Source organism: Tenrec ecaudatus, assembly GCF_050624435.1.
Source record: "Tenrec ecaudatus isolate mTenEca1 chromosome 18 unlocalized genomic scaffold, mTenEca1.hap1 SUPER_18_unloc_4, whole genome shotgun sequence".
NCBI lineage: Eukaryota > Metazoa > Chordata > Mammalia > Afrosoricida > Tenrecidae > Tenrec > Tenrec ecaudatus.
Window position 1 is genome coordinate 853,517 of NW_027457667.1, and position 18,714 is coordinate 872,230.

The following is an 18,714-nucleotide window of genomic DNA, read 5'->3' on the forward strand; positions in this document are numbered from 1 at the left end:
CTGCCTGTACTCACTGAGTCACCAATTCTCTAATGAAGGAGCTTGTTCACCGAGCTTACTAAGCTACGCTGGGTGCTCTGCGTGCCAACTGGACAACACTCTAGAGCAGGTATTTTACTCTGTTTGCAGGTGGAAGAGGGCACCATGGCTATCAATGGAGAGTCCCAGATACTCAAATGCATCTGGAACTGCTATGAACCCTCTAGCCACTTACTCTAGAAAATATGAGGCTCAGAATGGGTTTCCCCTATACCATGTCCACCTGATTCTCCTGCTGTCATATATATATGACATCAGTACAGAGCTAGTATACCTGTTAGTAAGTAGGTTATCTATCTATCTATCTATCTATCTATCTATCTATCTATCTATCTATCTAACAGGTATACCACATGACATGGTCAAACATCACACTCTATAGCCAAACTGTGGAGACACACACAAGATATGGCACACTCTACTTTGAAATAATACAGGAGACTCTACCACCCTGGCCTCCTTCCAGTTTCTGCCCTAAAATGACAGTGCAAATGGGCAATTCTCAGGTGAGAGGTATCAAGAGAGGGGTAGGACTTTGTGCTCCACAAACGAAAGACTGAATCCGCCCACTCCTCAGTTTGACATTCTATGCCCCAAAGGTATTATATACTGTGTATACACTCATATCTCTGCAGTGAATTTAGTGTGGGTGTGTAGAGAGTGCATGTATATGAATATACTGTGCATGAATGCATACAGAATGTATAGTGAAGGGATGTGTAGGCACTGTGTTTATGATGTTTACGTACACTAGCAGTGTGTGTGGTGGGCATGAGTTTGTGTGCCTTACAATTTGTGTGCATATAGTAGGTGGTACCCCCCCAAAAAAAACCCTGGAATTTTTTTCAAAGCTATGTATTTAATTTTTTTCCATGTACCAGTGACCGGGCTATGGAGGCTGCTGAAAAGGAACAGCCCCATGCATGCATCCCAGGATCGCTCTGGCCCATTGCCATCGCTGGAAAGCTGTACCTGCCCAACAGTGCCCAGCAACCATGGGGCATGCATTTAAATTCTTTTACAAAACAAACTTGTCACCTACAAAGTACTCTCAATTACACTTGATACATTTGTAAAATCTGCAATTTAATTCTTGGAAACATTTTTCAAACTCATCTGTTTGGATGGCTGACAGCACCTCCCTAGTGTTTTTCTTCACTCTTCTATGTCCTCAAATAGTTATCCTTCCATGTCCCTCTTCTTCGAGGAAACAAAAAAAAGTCACACAATGCAAGGTCAGGTGAGTAAGGTGCATGGGGCAAGAGAGACATTCTGCTTTTTGCCAGAACCTGGCACACTGAGATGGCTGTGTGAGCAGGTGCATTATCATGGTGGCAAAACCAGTCCCCTGTCTGCCATAAATCAGGCCTGTTTTTGCCGCACACTGTTACGAAATCTTTTCAGATCCTCTAATAGAAAGCTTGACTAACAGTCTAACCTGGTGGAACGAATTCCAAATGCACTACAAATCGACATTTTTATCTGTTCGATAAGATGATGGACGTCCAGAATGAGGTTTGCCATCAATCAACATTTCACTTCTTTTGAAATGAGAAAACTACTCATACACTTAGAGTTTTTCCCATAGCACTGTCTTTCTAAACTGTATTCAACATCACAACAGTTGCTTTGGCATTTTTCCTGAGGAGGAAACAAAGTTTCATAGCTGCATGCTGTTCTCTTAAATTCGCCATCATGAAAAACAAGGTTCCAGTGAAACCGCTTTTACAAAAAATTCACTGTGACCAGAGAGAACCTTCTCAGGTGGCGCTGCAACTCGGAGCTCTCAAAGAGGGAGAAAAAGTCATATTATGAAAGGTCTACTCTGCCCAGCACAATTCCAGTTCTGGGAGGGTACCACCTTGTATCATGTGCATATATAATGTGAGTGTATAGTTAAGTGTGTGTGTGTGTGTGTGTGTGTGTGTGTATGACAGACACATCTATAGTTTGGGTGTATACATGTAGCATTGACTACATGTATCAGGTGTGTATATATAGTGGGTGTACATGTATACAGTGGATGGGTCCAAACTGTGTGGATATGTGTACAAGTGTGTGCTGTATGTAGAAATACACGTGACAGGAAGAGTAGATGGCTATGACAGCAGGATAATGGGTCAAGTTGCTGTGCTGAAAGACCTGTTAGTCTGGGTAGATTAGAAAAACAAATTCATAGACACTCATAGGTGTTAAGAGAAAGCTTTATACACAAGAGCAATTGAATATTGAGAAAAAATTTCACCCCAAGTCCAGATTAAGTCCATAAATCCAATATTAGCACATATGTCCAATCCCAATTTATAAAATCCTCCTCAGACTCACGAAACACATGCAATATGCCAAATGCAGGAAGATCACAGGCCAGTGGATGGAAAGTCTTGTGGATCCAGTGGCATTATAAACATCTCAGGGCTGGCATGAGTCTCCATGTGGCTCCATGGCTCTATCTGCCATCAGTCTAGCTTCATGTGGCTTGTCCGGAGGAGGATGAAGCACCTATCTGTATCTATCTGGCCTCTGTATCTATCTGGCCTCCAGTAAGCTATTTATCTCAGTGGCACGCCTAAATGAGGTTATCAAGCTGTGACCTGATTGACATGCTAGACAACACCCCTCAACAAGTTGACACCAGAATATGTAACTACCACAGACCAACCTTTGTCAAGTTGACACTTTTACACAACTTTTTACCCATACATAATTCTTAACAAAAAATAATAAAATCATATCTGTAACAAACAAGATAAAACTAATAAGTGTACCATTCAGTATGTGCCATCCTCATTTAAACATATTATATAAGTGACAAAACAATATTCTATGCCTAAGCATCGCAGTTAAGGAACACACACTTAAACCTATAATCCTATGTACATATTCCAGCACCTATGAAAGTTTGTAGCCAACCACTTCATGCCTTTATCATCTCCATTTTAGGTATAAAATTTCTATACTGCCCACTTACATCAGCCGTGTTCTGAGGAACCTTCATCCCAGTTAGAACCTTGTGAACTCCCCATCCATAGTAAAGTCAAATCAGGACAGGCTATCCATGAAGTCTGCAGCAATATCTCTACTTCACAGGCTCAAATATCTCTTCATCTGGTCGGATTCTGGTCAACTCAATGTGGGCTGCTTCACTCAGCGTCCACATGGTGCCCATTGGTCACCTCGCTTCTAGACCATGGGCACTGTCACAAATTTTCAACAAGCCTAGCCCCCTTGCGCTAGATCATGAATTTCAGACCAGTCAACCCACTCTCGTTTTCTCTTCACGTTCCTGAAACAAGGTCCATGAGTGTCAGTGGCCAGACTCAATCTGTCTCTTTATTGCTGCATTTCGCCCACTTCCACTCAACAAGTGGATCTGGGTGGTCGCCTAGCAAGCAGTTCAGCCTGCCCACAGGCTCCCTGTAATATTCAGCCCCAGAGAGTAGTTTTCTTCATGGTTCCAGATTTTTTCCCAGCTTCTGACAAAACCATGAGTTCAAAATTTAAATATCCAAAGAGTTCCCTTTTTTCCCCCTGTCAATCTGTCAACAGCCCTTGGCAAGTCTCTTCACCCTTAAATGTCCTCAACACTGAAGACACTTTTCTTTTCAGAGCTTACTTTTTCAAAGCCTTCTTTGCGGGTGTGTCCTAAACCCATCTAACAATCCAGTTTTAATGACGAGAAACAAGTGGGCTTACAAGCTCTCTATTTTCAAATTTCCCAATAATCATTTCTATCAATCATATATCAATAATAATAAACAGAAAAAAAATCAGTATAAACAGAGTAGCATCAGATCCTAAGCTCTATTCGTAAAACAGTCTAATTCGATGCTTATTTAGTTATCTTACTCATTATCTAAACGCTTCTATTGATAGAAAATATGGCATTAGGCCTCTGACAGCATCAAGCCAGAGCCAGGGTTCATTATTTATTTTTATTTTTAAAAATAATTTCATTGGGGCTCATACAACTCTTATCACAATCCATTCATACATCCATTGTGTCGGGCACATTTGTACATTTGTTGCCGTCATCATCATTCTCAAGTTATTTTCTTTCTACTTGAACCCTTGGTATCAGCTAAGCATTTTCTCCCTTCCTCCCCCACACTCCTGCCTTCACGATAATTTATAAAGTATTATTTATAAATTATTATTATTTTCTCATATCTTACACTGTTCAATGTCTCCCATCCCCCACATGTCTATTGTACGTCCCCCAGGTAGGGGGTTATATGCAGATCATTGTGATCATTTCTGCCTTCCCTCTTGTCCCACTATCATGTTCAGTCTTCATTTGGGTTTCAGTAATTCCTCTTGGTTACATTGCCCTTGATCAAGCCCTACCAGGCCTCCTACATATTCGTTGCCATCATTTTTGGATCACTTGTTGTTCACTTGTCCCTGGGTTTTTAACACACATGTCCTTTCCCCCACCTGTCCCTCACCCATGTCCCTGCAATACTGTCAGTCCCGTTTTGTCTTCCAGATGGTTTATCCTGCCTATCTTATCTAGATAGACCTACAGAGATAATAATATGCACCAAAAACATGACGGACCAAAACAAAGCAACAAAAGAAAACAACAACAAAAAAAACAAATGACAAATTAGAAAAGAAAAACCTGTCAATTATTTATCTGTTCAAAGAAACAACTTTTAGCAGCACTAATTTTACCATAGTTTTCTTATTTTCCCTCTTCTGAATCTCAGCCATGATTTTTATTATTTATTTTCTTAATCTATTAATAGGTTTGTCCTGTTGACTCGGCTTTAGTTGCTGTAAATTTTGTGCCAGCATATCAATCATAAGTCTCTCTTCCTCTTTCATGTGTTCATGTATTGCTATGAGACTTCCTCTGATAACTGCCTTTGCTGTGTCCCATAAGTTTTGGTACATCATGTGCTCATTCTTGTTGATTTCCAGAAATTCCCTAATTTCATCTCTGATCTGGGCCAGCACACACTCCTTTTGCAAGAGAGTTATCATCTTCCAATTGTTTGTCCTTGTTTTCTTCATCTTCCTTTTGTTGGTTTTCCAGTCTTATGGCACAGTGGTCAGAGAGAGAGGTACATATATCAATGTGCTTAAACTTATGCAGATTCATCTAATGCCCCAGCACCTCTATCTTTGAATATGTGTCATGTGGGCTTGAAAAGAATGTAAATTCTTTTGTATTTGGGTGAATAGCTTTGTGCACATCTATCAGGTCAAATTGTCTAATTGTAATATTAAGATCTCTAGCCTCTTTGTTGAGTAAAAGCCCTAGGATAAGAGGAGATGCCTGGAGGTTGGCAGTGGTGTGTGAGATTAAAAGGAAGAGAAAGAGAGAGGAAAAAAAAGAAGAGCCTGTTGAAACTGTAGTGGGAAAGAAGGAAGAGTGAGAAACAAAAGTAACAATATAGCTTAACCCCATCCCTGACCCTGGGGCTGGAGGGGTTTAAACCCTTCCACAATTCGGAGTTGAAGTGTGGCTGTGTTAAGATAAAGCCTTTGTGCCAGCTCCAGATGATCCCGTCTCTGGCTGAGACAGTGGTGGGGCTAAGGTTAGACCTTAGCCAGCCTTCACTGTGGTAAGACAAAGCCCCCAGCTCCTCAAAACCGAGTGGATATTTGCCTGTTTATCTTTATGACGCTCCTCCTGCAACCAGGCAGTGCACAACATCCCCCTTAGTGACTCTCCTGCGCTAATTTCTGCAGAGTCCCTCTGCTATGTGTTACTCAGTTGCCGTCTTGCCTGAAGTGCTCCCTGCCCCTCCAGCCAGCTTTCTCTCAGCCATTTTGACCTTCTGTCAGCCATTTTCACTAAGCAACTCTGAGAAATTCAAGGGGTGATTTTGTCCCCTGAGCTCAAAATATACATTAATCACATTTTAACCATTTCACACAAGAATAACCAAAGACTACAACCAATGAAAAGAATCCAAACTTTAACTTCCCATGTTCTTTCCAGAAAACTATCCAGTAAACTGCATGGCCATATCTGACTTCTGGCTAGCCAAAGAAGCACTATCATGAAGCAGAGATCAAACAAACATCCACTCTCCATCTTTATGATTCTTTTATCTAGTACTCCACTCCCAAGGGACCATAATGTGTTAGTCTGAGTAGACTAGAGAAACAAATTCATAGACACCCATCTGTGTGTAGAAAGAGCTCTATATACAAGAGCAGTTGAATATCACAAAAACATCCCACCCTAGTTCAAATCAAGTCCGTAAGTCTGATATTAGCACATATGTCTGACATCAATCTATAAAGTCCTCTTCAAACTCACAAAACATATGCAATGATACTGAATGCAGGAAGATCAGAGAGTAAAATATCTTGTGGATCCAGTGGCAGTCTAAGCATCTCAGTGCTGATGTGGGTCTCCACGTGGCTCCTCCAGCTCTAAGGCTCTGGCTTTCATCAGCCTAGCTCCATGTGACTTGTCCGAAGGAAGACGATGCAGAGACTGTGTCTATCTGGCCTCCAGTGAGTTATTTATCTTCGTGGTGGGTCCAAATGAGGTCATCAAGCTATGACCTGATTGATAGGCTAGACTCTACCCGTCCACAAGTTGACACCAGATTGTGTAACTACCATAGGACCCATACTTCAGTGGTATTCGAGGTTACAGAACTCTTAGGGATCCTGCCCTTGCAGGCTCAGGGGTGCCACTTTGAGATCCTTATCCTACACTAGCTTCCAGCAACACCTAGGTCTCCACATTTGGACATGAGTTACCCTTGTTTCTGTATCTTCCCTAGTTCTTAGCCTCAGTGCAACTTACCCTGGAGAAAATCCTTGACAAAGAAGAGAAACCCATTTCCATGTTCAAATCTTAATCCACAAACAGGGATCACACTTCACTTGATGTGGGTGTCTCCTGGAAGACATACCTGCCTGCCTAGGTCATTTCCCCAAGATTCCTCCTTACAAACTCACACCTCTGGCCAGAGAGCATCTGTTCAGGAAGGTGTGCATGGCACAAGAAGCGGTACGGCTCTATAGCCACTATCTTGATTCTTTAATGCCAACTATGCGCACATCCATCCCTAGTTCAGTGTCCACATTAGTCTATACTTCAGATGAATACAAAGGGAACATGGGGCTGCTTCTGCTTCAAGGAAGTCATATCTGCCAATTAACCCAATCAGTGACATATAAGGGCCATACTCTGATTTTTTTTTACCTTATATGGCCTGAAATCTCTCCTTAATGCTCTTGAATATCTTCTTCCTGCATTCTTGTTGATTTTAGAATGAAAAACTTATGCTCTCAGAAGTACCTACTCAGTGGTGAAGAATATCACACTGGTTTTACTCTGCCTCCCACACAACATGGGAGTCAGCCACATCCTTGTGCAGAAAGCAAGAATTCCTTAGAGCAGTCTGCTCTGTGGTGAGAGAAGGAATTTCTTCTGTTCGGAAAGTGCTAACCCAGCAGTCACTGAGCAATGCTATGATTTAAGGAAACTGCCTAAATCTGTTCTGTTTAAAGCTGCACGGAGACCTGGTACTTCTGCAAGACATAAAACCCAGGGATAGGAGGGAGGAATCCAGACTCAGGACCTAAATCAAAAGGGCTGCCCGAGGGAGATGTTGCAGAATGCTCTTTGACATTGCTCTCCTGCTGCATCATGGTATGAGGGAAAAGGGATTTCCCTACTGAAATGTTCTCTATCCCACAATTAAGAATGGCTGAAGCTGTCATGTCAGACACTACTTGGTCTTATAGAACAACACCTGGGAGGCAGGCTTCACAATTGCCCCATTTTATAGATGAGGAGCATGAGGCTCAGAGATGAGCATGCCATCCAGGGACATACAGTTATGGAGGTCTGTGTGACCCCAGAATCTCAAACACATATCTCTGTTACTTATCCCTCTTGAACTCCTGGACAACAGTCAGGTGACTCAGAGAGGACAGGTTTATGAAAGATGCTGACGGTTATGGTTGCAGTCATCAGAAAGATAATACTTAATGTTGTTCATAATTTATTTGTCCTATTTTACCTGGTAATGAGTCCAAGGATCACTCAGTTCAATGGGAGTAGAAGATTTCGGAAATGAATTGGGTCTATGACTGAACAGGCTAAGCTGGAATTCCTCAAGACTTACTCTGCCATCTCCATCTTGATCCAATTTGTTAAACAAATCTTCCATTTCCTAAACAAAAGTCATACACCTGGATCAGAACACATGTTTTGCTTGATGCAGAGGTTCCACAAACAGGCAGCTCAACCCAGATGTCACCATTGGGCCTCCTGCTTCTCCAAACTTTTGGATCAAGCATTCAACAAGGGCAGCTTGCTCATCTTCATCCACATTCAAAATTGTCTAGGTCCCAACTGGCTGTATTTCCAAAATATTTTTCCTTATCAGTCTCAAGGGAAATCTATACTACCATGTCTGTTTTAGTTCCATAATCAGTAGCTGAGTCATTCAAACTGCCTGAACTCCATAAATAACTTATTTCCTATCTGCTGTGGCTGGGAACTTGCAGTATGTTGGTGGAAGATGTACCCACAAAAACCAGCCTGGCTCCAGCGGGTCACAGGATAACAGCAGCTAGGCCAAGAGCGCTTTAATGAAGAGTGAGGACTGCAATATAACACTCCACCTCTATTCCCATCTGATGAGACTACAGACAGGTTCTAAAGAGGCCTTACTTGGCCGTAGTACAATCAGCCTGGCAGGCAGGGAACGGTGATCTTGAGTGACTGTGTCTAAGAGTGCCTGGCACAACTGCCCTACAGTGGTGAGAGTTTATCACAAGGGGGGGGGGGGGTCTGAGATATATTCTTTGACAGGAGTTTTGAAGCCAGTCAAGAGTTTTAATGAGAAATTGATATGTCTGAATCATAGTCTAAAAGAGGGTGAGAGTTTTCAGACCAAACATTTCAAAGAAAAGTGGTTGAGACAGGTCAGTCTCAGGCTTTCTCTCACCTCTTTCTCAAGGTCTTGTAGCCCAATGGTTTGACAGACCACAGTCAGCTCTTGCATACTGAGGAAACCACTGCTGCCAACGCCAAGCTCTTCCCAGATTATCTGGGCTTGGATCTCAGGGGTATGAAAGGAGGGGCTGCTGAGCTCCAGAGGGCTCCAGACTTGAAGTTGGCCTGAAATAAAGGGAAGATAGTTAAACGTGGTACCACTTGAAGAATTTAGGAGAAGTGTACCAACACCAGTAAGGTTTTCTAAATTAAGGAGGAACAACTGGATAGAGGGATGGATAGATACACGACAGGACATGATGGATATATATATATATTAGGTAGAAAGACTCTAAACTTATTTTAGTTGTTGTTCAGTGCTACTGAGTCATTTCCAACTCATAGTGACCCTAAGTACAACACAACGAAACACTGCCTGGCCCTGTGCCATGCTCACAATTGTTCATATGTTCAAGGCCCTTGTTGCAGCCACTGTGTCAATTCATCTTTCCGAGGGCTTCCTCTTTTCATAGTTACTGGTCTCTCATGATAACATGCAAAGGGAAAGAAGATGAAGTCTTGGCATCCTTGCCTCTAATGAGCTTCCCTGCTCTACTTCTTCCAAGACAGATTTGTTTTTTGTAGTTTGTGGTACTTTCAATATCCTTTGCTAGCACCATAGCTCAAATGCATAAATTATTCTTCAGTCTTCCTTATTCAATATCCAATTTCCATGTGTACGCAAGGGAAGTGAAAAGGTTCATGAGGGAACTGAAATGATACAGTCAAAATGGTATCATGGCTTGGGTCAGGCACACATTAGTCCTCAAAGTAACATCCTTACTTTTTAACAGTTTAAAGAGATCTTGTGCATATTTATCTAATGTATCGCATCATTTAATCTCCTGACTGCTGCTTTCATGAGCACTGATTGCAGATCCAAGCAAGGCGAAATCCTTGATAACTTCAATCTCTACTCGATTTATCAAGTTACCTATTGGTCCAGTTGTGGGGATTTTGATCTATTTTATATTGGGATGTAATCTATACTAAAGGCTTTAATCCTCGATCTTCATCAGAAATTACTTCAAGTCCTCCTGATTTTCATCAAGTAAGATCATGTCATCTGCACATCACAAATTGTTATTATGTTTTTCTAATCATTGCCATTCTTCTTCATGAAATGCAGCTTTTCTGATGATGTGCTCAGCACACAGAGTGAAGAAGTGTGGTGAGAGGACACAGCCCTGATGCACACCTTTCCTGATTTTAAACTGAGTAGGATACCCTTGTTTGTACCCACAACTGTCTCATGGTCCATGCACAAGTTTTACATGAGCACAATGAAGTGGTCTGGAATTCCCTTTCTTCTCATGGCTATCCTAACTGTTATGATTCACACATGAGATAGTTTAGCCTAGTGAATAAAACACAAGCAACCTCTGGTGTACTCTGCTTTCAGCCAAGATCCACTGACATCAGCAATGGTATCCCTTGTTCCACATCCTCATTTAAATCTGGCTTCAATGTCTAGCAGGGTCACATATGGGTGATCTCTTTAAAAAGACACAGTACTTATGGGTGGTATTTATTAGTTTGGGGGCTAATGTGTTATTTAGCTATAAAGAGACTTCAGGGTGAGTTTTGGTTCAAGGTTTAAAGATTATTTCATATCAATAATGTTAAGTCTTCCAGATCAGATCTATCTTTTATTGTTTTTATATAATAGGAATTTATGGTTTTATTATCAGGAGCCATCTACAATGGTACTAATTAGGTAATGGTAGCCATCTAGTTCTTCTGGTCTCAGGTAAATGTGGATGTGATTTTTGGATTGGATTCTTCTTCGGGTCTTTAGTTTCCATCTTACTCTTTGGTTCACTTTAAGTAGAACTCTAAGTTGTACCTTAGGTGACCAGTCATAAGCTTTTGAAACTCCAGAAAAAATTCAACAAACTAAAAAGTAGAACATAACTTCATAAACTAAATTATACTGAATGAATGAGATGTCCCAAAAGACTATGGCTTTAATCCTTCAAATCTAAAATTTATTTATCATTCTATTGGGGGCTTTTACAACTCTTGCAACAATCCATACAACCATTAGTTCAAGCACATTTTAGCACATATGTTGTCTTCATCCTTTTCAAAACAGTTTCTTTCTACTTGAGCCCTCGGTATCAGATCCTCCTTTTTTTTCCCCTCCCTCTTCCACCCTCCTATCCTCATAAACCCTTGACAAATGATAAATTATTGCTATTTTCATATCTTACACTGTCTGCTGTCTCCCTTCACTAATTTCTGTTGTTCCTCACCCTAGGGTGTGTGTGTGTGTGTGTGTGTGTGTGTGTGTGTGTGTGTGTGTGTGTGTTTACATTGATCATTTGGATCAGTTCCCCCTTTCTCCCTCTACTGTCCCCAACCCTCCTGGTATCACTACTCTCATTATTGGTCTAGCCAGATTTGTAGGTAGAACTGGGGTCATGATAGTGGGGCTGGGGGAGGGAAGCATTAAAGAACTACAGGAATGTTGCATGTTTTATCAGTGCTATACTGCACCCTTGCTGGCTTGTTCCTTCCTTGTGAATCTATGGTGAGGGAATGTCCAATTGTCTACAGATGGGCTTTGGGTCTCCCCTCCCTACCCCAGTGTTTGAATCAATATGATTGTTTGTTTGGGCCTTTCTGATGCTGGATACCTGATACTGTCTACATCTCATGATCACACAGGCTGGTGTGCTTCTTCCATGTGGACTTTTTTCGCTTCCCAGCTAGATGGCCGCTTTTTTATCTTCAAGTCTTTAAGACTCTAGGCACTAATATATTTTAATAGCTGGGCACCATCAGCTTTCTTCACCACATTAGCATATGCACCCATTTTGTCTTCAGCGATTGTTGTCGGGATGGTGAGCATCACAGAATGCCAGGTTATTAGAACAAAGTGTTCTTGCATTGAGGGAGGACTTGAGCCATGTTGAGTAATGTCCGTCTGCTACCTTATTATTTAACATATAAATATATGTACATAGATCTATGTCCCTATTGTTATATATAAATATATTTACACATGTACATGCCTGTATTTATGCATCTAAAATATCTTTTGCCTCAGTTATTTCCTCTATTTCCTTTTACTTTCCTCTTGTCCCACTATCATGTTTGACCTTCATTTGGCTTTCAGTAATTCTTCTTGACTACATTGCACTTGATCAACCCACCAGGCATTCTACAGCCTCCTTACCATCGATTTTAGATCATGTGTTATTCCCTTGTCCCTGAAAACCCCAAATCTTAATAATGAGTTATTGGGTTATATATAAGAAATATCCATACTTGTGTCTATGTGTTTTATTACACACATACAATCAAATACTTGCATTTATTTTAATTTTAAAAAATAATTTTACTGGGGGTTCGTACAACTCTTATCACAATCCATTGTGTCATGCATCCATTGTGTCATGCACATTTATACATTTGTTGCCATCATTATTCTCAAAGCATTTGCTTTCTACTTGAGCCCTTGGTGTCAGCTTATTTTGTCCCCTCCCTCCCCACCCATCCTCCCTCAAGAACTCTTCATAATTTATAAATTATTATTATTTTGTCATGTGTTACACTGTCCAATGTCTCTTCCACCCACTTTTCTGTTGTTCACTCCCCAGGGACGGGGTTATATGTACCTTGAGATCAGTTCCCCCTTTCTACCCTACCTTCCACTTACCCTCCTGGTATCACTACTCTCATTATTGGTCCTGTGGAGTTCATCTGTCCTAGATTCCCAGTGTTTCCAGTTTCTATCTGTACCAGTGTACATCCTCTGGTCTAGCTGGATTTGTACAAGAGATCATGATGGGGGTGGGGGAGGGAAGCCTAAAGAACTAGAGGAAAGTTGCATGTTTCATCATTGCTATACTGCACCCTGACTGACTCATCTCCTCCCTGTGGCCATTCTGTAAGGGGATGTTCAGTTGCCTACATATGGGCTTTGGGTCTCCACTCCTCACTCCTCCTCATTCACAATATGATATTTTGTTCTTTGATGCCTGATACCTGATCCTATTGACACCTCATGATCACATACATGCATTTATATAAACACCTAGCTCAGTAGGTAGACCAACATTGACTTAATACTTTAATGCCTTACTTGCTGTATTAAGATATGTTTTATTCTAGCAGACCTGAATGGCATTATCAGTGAATATTATTGCAAGTTTTGCCTGATAACCAACTCTACTTCTTTAAGTAAATAGCATCCAGTCAGGTAAGGATTTATTCTATAAAAATGAATAATCTAGATATTGAGATATAGTTAGCCTACCCTTATTTAATCTCCCTCTCTCACTAGTGTTCAAAAAATTAGTACCATAGCTTAATTAATGACACTATAAACAAAAGGTCCTATGATCCATGGAGAAGATTGATATCATTTGCTACCATAAACTAACAAGGATATCTCTAAGGTGAGCCAGAGGCAAATTAAAAACATAGATCTGGGAATGGATTTGGGGCTCGCACTTAATTTTAGCTCCAGGCTAAGAACAATTATTTCTGATGACATGGCCCTACTCATTACTCACCTTCACAAATGAAACACAGAAGATACGGTTGCATAGCAAAGTGCAGGGAAGAAATTAGATAGTGCCAGGCTATCATCATCTGGTTCTTAAAGGGTTGTTTTCAAATAAGCAGCAATTTAAGTGATATGTCAACTAAGCCCACATGGAAGAAGCACACCAACATCTATGACCTAAGGATTATAAATTATATAATCCAGATATTAAGGATGGAATACTATCAGAGCTTATATTGTGAGATTCTGGTGTGTAGAAGGCAATGGATGACATCAGAAGGCCAAAATATATTTGCAGGATCTACATAGGAAATAAGCCTTTGGTGATTTCCTTCTGACCATAATTGAGAGATGAGAATAAGCTGGTTATCAGACAGAGAATATTGGAGAGATGACTGTTGTAGATTAAAATGATAAACCTGACCTGATTGGTTAAAACTTTGCCACTTGATACATTTGACCTTGATTTGGTTTTTAATATTTTCTGTGTTTTTTTTTAATATTGGGTTTTATCTCTGTTGTATTTTGTCATTGTGGGTAGCCTTCTTGACGCTTTTTATGTGTTTTTTCAATGTTTTTTGGTATATGAAACACAGGATAAATGAAGCTAGAGAAACAACAATTAGAATAAGGGTTCCTGGGGGTGCAGTGGGGGAAGTGGTGGGTGGGGTGCATTAGTAGGGGGAACTGATATCAAGGAGGAAGAAAAGACTCTGAAGTGGATTTTGGTCACAATACCACAATGCTGTTTAATGAGATTGAACTATGAAATGGTATGATGTCTGTATTAGCTCCTAAGAGAAGATTGGGGAGGGGGGGAGATTAAAAAAAAAAAAAGCAACAACAGAGATTTCCGGCAAGATGGCGATGGAGTAATACATACCAGAGGAACTCTGCAGATTTCAGCCCAGGAGAGTTGCTTAGAGGGAATTTCAACACTGCTGGAATGCAGGAGGAGCATCATAATGATAAGTAGGCTCAGACCCACATGGTTTTGAGGGGCTGGGGGCTTTTGGCTTACCTCAGTGGAGGACGGCTGGATTTGACCTTGGCCCTGCCACTGTCTCTGCTGGAGCCTGGGACCATTTGGAGCCTGTACAGCGGCTTGGTCTCAACACAGCCACAGTTTGCCACCACCCACCTCGGGGCAAGGACTGGACCCTTGCAGCTCCTCTCTGTGCCCCCTCAGTCTTGGAGGGCTGCACAGGGGCCTTTTCTCAACACAGCCACAGCTTGCTGCTGCCGCCTCAGAGCAGGGACTAAACCCTTGCAGCTCCACTTGCGGGGGATCGGGACTCAGCTACATTTGTTACTTTGTTTCCATGTCTTCACTATATCCTCCCCTCCCCTGCCCCCCACAGGCTCAGCGGGCTTGATTTTTTTCCCTCCTCTTTCTCTTTCTTGGTCTCTCCAGACCACTCCCCTTAGCCTAGGGCATGTATGCCTGGGCCACACCCAGCTAGGTGAACTCCACCCTGTGTAGCTAGGGAGGCTGGGAAAGGGCCTGCCAACCTCCACCAGGGGATACTCTGCTAAAACATCTAACAGGGGAATTCCTACATGTGTGCCTGGAGTCCTAAGGTAGCTCAGCCAACACTCCTCAACCTTTCAAGCTGCTGTAGGAACCTCTGCCCAACCTCAGCAACACCAAAGCAGGCAACCCACCAGCCTTCTGGGTCACTTCCCTGAGAGGGAAGCTATAGGAGGATAAAGTGGTAGGTTAATTCCATAGTGAAATAAGCTATAGGCAGTTCGAAGAAGTTCTCCTACAAGTCTCCCAGAGAAAGCCAGTGCTAAGCAACTCACAGGAAAATGGCACCTGGCTCATCTAAACCAACACAAGGCAAACAGCCATCAGCCCAAACGACCTCAACGAAACAACGGGAAAAACAAAAGGCAATGCCTGAAGATGGCCTGAACATAATGACATGCATAGAGGAAGGAGACATTGAACAGTCACAGAAAGGAATTTTCAGAATGCTACTTGGATTCATAGAGGATATGGGGCAACAATACAGAAAAAGGATGAAATGATAGAAGAGGTAAAAGCCATAAATAAAAGAGAAATACAGGAGCTTAGGGAGGAGATAACAAAAACCAGTAGCAGACTCACGTAACTCAAGAATCGACTGGAGGAATCAGAGAACTGCATCAGTGACTTGGAGGGCAGCCAGGCAGACTTTAACAAATGCAAACAAAAATCTAATAAGATCATCAGAGAAGTTGAAGAAAACTTAAGAGTGATGTCTGATGTTATGAAGCGGAACAACATGAGAACTATTGGCTTACCGGAGGAAGACAACAAAGAAGTCATATGCAACAATAGTGAGAGAATTCTTGGAGGAAAGCTTCCCCAGCTTAGTGAATGAGAACCAGGAAACCATTTAGGAGGCTGAAAGAACCCCAGCAAGACTGTATCACAAGAAGAAGTCACCAAGGCACAAAAGAATTAAATTATGCAATTTAGAGGAAAAGGAGAAAATCATGAGTGCGGCTAGGGAAAAACAAGCAAGCAATCACATACAAAGGTTCCCAAATAAGAATATGCTCAGACCTATCAGCAGAATCTATGAAGAAGAGGAGAGAGTGGAATAACATATTCCCAAAATTGAAGGAAAACAATGCAAACTCAAGAATACCTTACCCAGTCAAATTATCTATCAATATAGATGGAGAAGTAAGAGTCTTCCCAGACAAGGAAAAACTCAAAGAATATGTTAGAAGAAATCCAGCCTACAAAAGATCCTTGCAAACCCAGTATGGGCAGAAGAACAACACCCACCAAGCATAAATAAGAGCCCACCACATAGAACAACCTCACCCAGAGGGCAAAAAGAAAACAGACCTCAGATAGCACTGACTTAAATATGGAAAGACTTCAAAGGCTGCTGAGGTAATCTTTAAAAAAAAAGGCAAAAGAGGCATAGGGAAAAAGCTACGGTATACAAACATTCCTGGGGCAAGGACCACATAATATGGCAGGGACCAGACCAAACACAGGGGTACACATGGTACACAACTAAAACGGAGGTGGGGTAAGAAAAAAAATAATAATAAAGAAAAGGTTAGCGGGGGCACAGGACACTAACCCACCCAATGGGAGGGTACTATTTTTGTCTCCATAGGGAAAGAGGGACCAGATTTCAACCCGGTGCTCCAAGATGTGAATGCAACATGCCGGTGCAGAGTAGTGAATCAGTGGAGAGGTCTGGGGGGCTGGCCCCAACACCAACCAAATGGACACCTGCCCCTCCCCTCAGAAGAATTTATTTCAACGGACAGCACTGAATCTACAGCTCTGGAAAAGGGACATATCTGATCAGAGCATATGGGAGCATATGAAGGGGGAGGAGGAGAGAGTAGAGCACATCATGGACCACCAGGCCATGAGGTTGATATTCCCAATTAGAGCAGTCAGTCGACAGAGAGGATCACATGGCCAGCCCCACTATGAGACATGACGTCCCTCACTGACCCATATCTCTACAGAGGACAACACCAGAGACACAGTGTGGGTATTGCACCCAATCGGATCCCACCACATCGAGGCAAAATAATTAAGGGGTGTAACAGAACAGCAAGGGAATAGAGCGGCGAGGTCCCCAGTGAATGCTGAAGGTAGACTTTGGGGCCAGGGCATGATGCCCCAACAGACTGGACTGGAAAACACTTTTAAAGACCAACAAACAATCCTTGAACTAATTACAAGTTTTCTTTCTTGTTGTGTTTTGTTTTTTCTCATTAGTATGTTGTTATTTTGTTGTATATTGTTGCTTGGTTTTGCTCTGTCTTGTTTTTGTGCATGTTATTATCTCCACAGGTCTGTCTAAATAAGATAGGCTGGATGAACAATAGGAGAAAACAACGGGACCAATAGTTCCGTGGGACATGGGAGAGGGGGAGGTAAGGAAGTGGTGTTAACAAACCCAGGGACAAGGGAACAACAAGGGATCCAAATTGCTGGTGAGGAGGGTGTAGGAGGCCTGGTTGGGCATGATCAAGGGTAATGTGACTAAGAGGAATTGCCGAAACACTGGTGGGGACTGAGCATGAGAGTGGGACAGGAGGGAAGTCAAAGGAAATAGAGGAAAGAGCTGGGAGGCAAAGGGTTTTCATAGAGGTCTAGATAAAGACATGTACATATGCAAATATATTTGTACATGAGACTAGGGAAATAGATCTATGTGCATGTATTTATAGGTTTAGTATTAAGGTAGTAGAAGGACATTGGGACTCCACTCAAGTACTCCCTCAATGTAAGAATACTTTCTTCTTTTAAATTGGCATTTTATGATGCTCACCTTCCCGACACAACCGTTGAAGACAAAAAGGGTGAACAACCAAATGTGGTGAAGAAAGCTGATGGTGCCTGGCTATCAAAAAATATAGCATCTGGGGTCTAAAAGGTTTGAAGGTAAACAAGCGGCCATCTGGTTCAGAAGCAATAAAGCCCACATGGAAGAAGCACACCAGCCTGTGCGATTACAAAGTTTCAAGGGATCAGGTTTAAGGCATTATCAGAACAAAAATCTTACCATAGTGAATGAGCAGGGGAGTGCGGAGTGGAGACCCAAAGCCCATTTGTAGGTCACTGGACATACCCTTACAGAAGGGTCTTGGGGAGGAGACGAAACAGTCAGGGTGCGATGTAGCAACGTGAAAAAATACAACTTTCCTCTAGTTCCTAAATGCTTCCTCCCCCCACCCCACTGTCAAGATCTGAATCCTACTTTGCAAGCCTGACTAGACCAGAGGAGGTACACTGGTACAGATGGGAACTGGAAACACAGGGAATCCAGGGCAGATGATCCCCTCAGGACCAGTGGTGTGAGTGGCGCTGCTGGGAGCATAGAGAGAGAGTGGGTTAGAAAGGGGGAGCTGATTTCAAGGATCTACATGTGACCTCCTCCCTGGGGGACATACAACAGAAAAGTGGGGGTAGGGAGATGTGGGACAGACCAAGATATGAGAAAATAATAACTTATAAATTATCAAAGGTTCATGAGGGAGGGGGGAGGGGGGAGAGAGGGTTAAAAATGAGGACCTGATGCCAGGGGCTTGGGTGGAGAGCAAATGTTTTGAGAATGATGAGGGCATTGAATGTACAAATGTGCTTTACACAATTGATGTATGTATGGATTGTGATTGGAGTTGTATGAGCCCCTAATAAAATGATCTTTTA

The 18,714-nt window shown here is 42.1% G+C and overlaps 1 non-coding gene and 1 pseudogene across 1 annotated transcript; both read right to left on the minus strand.

The window, feature by feature from the left end:
• LOC142435959 (ninein-like protein) overlaps nucleotides 1-18,714 on the minus strand; it is a 91,280-nt pseudogene that overhangs the window by 61,683 nt on the left and 10,883 nt on the right.
• LOC142435962 (small nucleolar RNA SNORA84) lies at nucleotides 910-1,041 on the minus strand. Its single transcript, XR_012781691.1, has one exon. It is a non-coding gene; the product is annotated as a small nucleolar RNA SNORA84 (small nucleolar RNA).